The sequence below is a fragment of the Orycteropus afer genome, unplaced genomic scaffold (assembly GCF_000298275.1).
Source record: "Orycteropus afer afer isolate SDZICR_OR568_19922 unplaced genomic scaffold, OryAfe1.0 scaffold00138, whole genome shotgun sequence".
NCBI lineage: Eukaryota > Metazoa > Chordata > Mammalia > Tubulidentata > Orycteropodidae > Orycteropus > Orycteropus afer.
In genome coordinates, this window is record NW_006921725.1 from 6,779,821 (window position 1) to 6,784,641 (window position 4,821).

General features: G+C 38.3%; 1 protein-coding gene across 1 annotated transcript in view; it reads right to left on the reverse strand.

Moving 5' to 3' along the window:
• DIAPH3 (diaphanous related formin 3) overlaps positions 1-4,821 on the reverse strand; it is a 923,535-nt gene that overhangs the window by 851,797 nt on the left and 66,917 nt on the right. The gene's annotated exons all lie outside the window — the stretch shown is intronic.

Here is a 4,821-nt window from a genome sequence, read left to right on the forward strand (position 1 = left end):
AAAAAAATAAATAATTAATTAACATAGTATACCCAAGAGAACGCCAAGTATTATGCCTTTTATATATTCAATAAGAAAACCCAGACTCTTGCTAGCACTGATAATTTAAAGAGCAATCCCCTCACTGAAAACAAGCAGGAATTTCTTTAACTTGGTATCAAGCAGCAAACTGACAAGAAAAAAGCTCATTTGAAGAGAAGCAGCACAAAAGAATTTAAGATTCAAAAAAAAACCTAAGTTATATCTACCCATATCTACTAAAAGTATAATTATAATTGTATACAATCAAATATCCTACAGCATATGTTGAAAGGAAATATTAATAAGTTCTGTAAATAAATATTACATTTTATTTTTACAAGGCATACACCAATATTACCCATGAGTCAGGACAGACTTAACAACAACTGGTTTGGTTAATGTTGCTAGGTGCCATCAGTCAATTCCCACTCATAGTGACTTCATGTAACAGAGTAGAACTGCCCTGTAAAGTTTCTAGACTGTAATCTTTACAGCAGCAGATTGCCACATCTTTCTCCCAAGGAGTCGCTGGGTGGGGTCAAACACCCAACCTTTCAGTTGGCAGCTGAGCTGCTTAAATGTTGCATCTTCAGGACTTCTTTGGCTAATATTATCCATACAAAAAAAATCTACGAAGACAAGGAATTAATTTCTACTTGCCAAACTGACACACTTCCTCTAGGTCAAACCAGACAGCATCCATTCAATTAATACCCAGAAAGTAAATTTAGTATAGATGAATGAATTACAACTTGGTTCTTCCAGCTCCTGTCAGCCTTTATTTCAACTTGTCCTTCAATATTCAGCTGAAAAGTTATCTTCTCTGTGAAGTCTTCCCCAAGATCAGTTGACTTTGCCACCCCCACTGTACCCTATATGCTACCCTAACCCCTGTCACACTGTACTATAATCATTGACTGTGTATATATATCTGTGTCCCAAAGGGCAAAGAGGGTCATATTCATCCTAGCACAGTACTAAGCATTTAATAAATGCTTAAAGAATGAATGGACAAAAGAATGAATAATTAAGTCTGCATACTCTACTATAATCTTAGTATATTCAATTCTGAGAGTTCTTGATCATATTGCCAAGTTTCTACTATTTTGAGAAGGAGCTCTCCAAACTATCCCATAAATATTTAAAGATCCTAAGATAGTACTTAAGTGTTACTACTTAAAATCGAAGTACAGGAAGTCATAATTAACTCATATTAATGGGCTAAGAAAAGCCTACCTGACTTAATGAGTACTTTAAATTTTATATAACTTGTTTTGATGTTATTTTACCACATTTATTCAGTAGCCCCAATCCATACTATCTATTTCCACTTTATGCAACAGAAAGAGTATATTTTGAATATATAGTTTTGGAGAAAAATTATGGAAAATATCTTCATAGTTTTTTTGCTGTATTACCCATTGTTTTTAGCTTATCAAGAAAAATACACAGCGTATGTTAATCATAGCATAAAATGAATTTAAACTGTAGAACAGAAATGTTACTACTAGGCAAAAAACATCTAATTATTTTAAACAATTCTTTTAATTTGAGATCTTATTTTTTTAAAGTTAATGATGTATGGTCTTTTACCTAGCTTGAAACTTAAGAAGAAATGCAGATAATCAAAAGTATTTCTTTTATAAGTATGATGCCTAATTCAGTATATACCCCATAAGACACAGAAGATCAAGGTAGATAAAGGAATAGTCTAAAGGTAGAAGAACCCATTTCTATTAGACTATGTTCATATGGGAAACTCATCTTTAAGTAAACCAGTCTCACAGAAAACACCTAGGAACGTACTGCAGTTGTTTGGTAGCAGGCATCTGTTGTTGTTGTTGTTATTTGCCATTGAGTCGGCCGGACTCATAGCGACCCCTCCTTGGGTTTCTGAGGCAGTATCACTACGGAAGTAGGAATGCCCAACCTTCCTTCCGAGGAGTGGCTGGTGGGTTTGAACCGCCAGCCTTCTGGTTAGCAGTCAAGTGCCTTAGGCACTATGCTACCAGAGCTCCTGAGAATCCCTAGGTCTCGCCTTTTCTAGGATCTTCCTCCATTGCTCAAGAATTTTATGGTCATGAGAACTCACTAAGGGAGCAGCCCATAGTATCACCTGGGGAGCCTGCTGAAAACCAGGCTCCCGGACCCCGCTCCAGGGGATCCAGAATCAGTAGGCCTGGGATGGGGCCAGGAGTCGATTCCATTCCAGCAGCCCAGGCAGATGCTTGGAATCGTTGCTATGGTCCAGCCATCGGAGCAGAGGGCCTGCCACCTCCAGCACACATGGTCCCCGAGGCATCTAGAATACATCAAACCAAACCCACTGCCATAGAATCAATTCTGACTCATAGTTTCCCCCGTTGGGTTTCCAAGGCTGTTAATCTTTAGAGAAGTAGATTGTCTCATCTGCCTCCTGTGGAGCAGATGGTGGGTTTGAACCCCTGACCTTATGGTTAGCAGCCAAATGCCATATGCATTGCACCACCAGAGCTCCTTAAACTACCTCAGGAGGACAAGAAAATAGGAGGTAGAAGCTTCTCAAACTACTCATTAGAACCCATAATCAGATCAGGTGACATTAGCAGTGTCTCTAAGACCCCATGCACATGGAGAACTTTGAAGGCAACTAGGAAAGCCTGGACTTGTATATGGGAGCAGGCTGCAGTTGTTGCTCAAAAACTCAAACTCACTGCCATCAAGTCAATTCTGACTCATAGTGACCTCCTTTGGGTTTCTCAGGTGGTAAATCCTTATGGAAGTAGACTGCCCAGTCTTCTTCCTTCCACAAAGTGGCTGGTGGGTTTGAATAGCCAACTTTCTGGTTAGCAGTCAAATGTCTTAGGAACTGTGCCACCAGAGCTCCTAGAGCTATAAAGCGGTTTCCACACAGGGAAGTCTTTCTGTGCCCTTTGCAATTAAAAAATCTTTTATCCTCAGTCGAATATGTCACTATTCCATTTGAATAGATCTTTTTCAATTTTGTTTACTTACAATATTCAAAATAGTTCATTTCTTATCATAGGAAACTCTGTAGATACAGGATGTCTTTACAATAATTTTTCTCATTATTAAGGTCAATGGTTATGATACAATTTTCCCTTGTCAATTTAAATTTCAGAAATCATAAGGACTGATAAGAGATTAATCACTACAATTTATATAAAACTTCAACATATCAACAATAAGGCAACAATCCAATTAAAAACTGGGAAAAGGACATGAACAGACACTTCACCAGAGACATATAAACATGAAAAAAAAATGCTCATGAAATCAGTCACTCAAAAAAACCAAACGAAACTCATTGTCATCAAATCCATTCCAACTCATAACGATCCCTATTGGGTTTCCAAGGCTGCAAATCTTTACAGAAGCAGACTGCCTAACCTTTCTTCCACAGAGTGGTAGGTAGGCTCAAACCACTGTCCTTTTGGTTAGTAGCCAAATGACTTAACCACTGCACCACCAGAGCTCCAAGTAGCCATAAGAGAGAAGCAAATCAAAACAATGAAATATAATCTCACCCCAGAAGTAACAGCAAAGTTCAAAAAACAGAAAACAACAAATGCTGATGTGGGTGTGGAGAGGCTGAAACTGTCGTAAACTGCTGATGGGATTTTTAAACGGTACAAGGCCTGTGGAAAACAGTATGGCACTTTCTTAAAAAGTTGGGTAAAAAAAAATACCATATGACTCAGCAATCCCACTACTGGGTATATATCCTAGAGAAATAAGAGCCATGACAGGAACAGACATATGCACACCCATGTTCATCGCAGCATTATTCACAATAGCAAAAAGATAGAAACAACCTAAGGGCCCATCACTGGATGAATGGATAAAGGCATTTTATGGTACGTACACACAATGGAATACTACACAACATTAAAGAAAAATGAAGAATCCATAAAACACCTCATGACATAGATGAAGCTGGAGGACATTAGGCTGAGTGAACTAAGTCAATCACAAAAGGACAAATATTGTATGAGACCACTGTTATAAAAGTCAAGAAAAGGTTTACACAAAGAAAGAAACATTCTTTGATGGTTACCAGGGATGGGAGTGGGTGGAAGAGAAAACCACTAACAAAATAGTAGACATGTGCTAACTTAGGTGAAGGGAAAGGCAACATACAATAAGGTAGAAAGCAGTACATTACCAGCGGCAAAGGAAATCACTTCAGGTGCAAAAGAATGAAAGACAACAAAGGAAAATACTACTGTACACACAATCATGCAATATTGATAATAATAAACAATATCTATGAGTAGATAGATAAATAGCTAGACATGGAAGCTGAACTGATATGGGAAGGTGAATGGGAGTACACCCAGGAGGACATATAGGCTTGGCAGAGGATATTTCTACACATGTATTTGTATGTACAGTAAATATATCCAAGGATAGCATAGAGCATACAGGCTCAAAGTTATTAAAAGTTGCTAGCTATAACAAAACATCTTGAAGGAAAGACTCATTGGGCTTAGGAACTTAGGACCACAGTCACAGGGGACAACTAGGTCAACTGGTATACCATAGTACACAAAGGATGTGCTACATCCTATTTCGGTTATCAGTGACTGGAGTCTTAAAAGCTTGTGAGCAGCCATCTAAGATATGACTATTGGTCCCTCTTTAGGCGCAAGAGAGAGTGAAGAAAACAACGATTCAAGGAATTAATTAGTCCAAAAGAATAATGATCCAGCACTAGTAGCAAAGTTCAACAAGACAGAAAATAACAAATGCTGGCGAGGTTGTGGAGAGATTGGGACTCTCATACACTGCTGGTGGGAC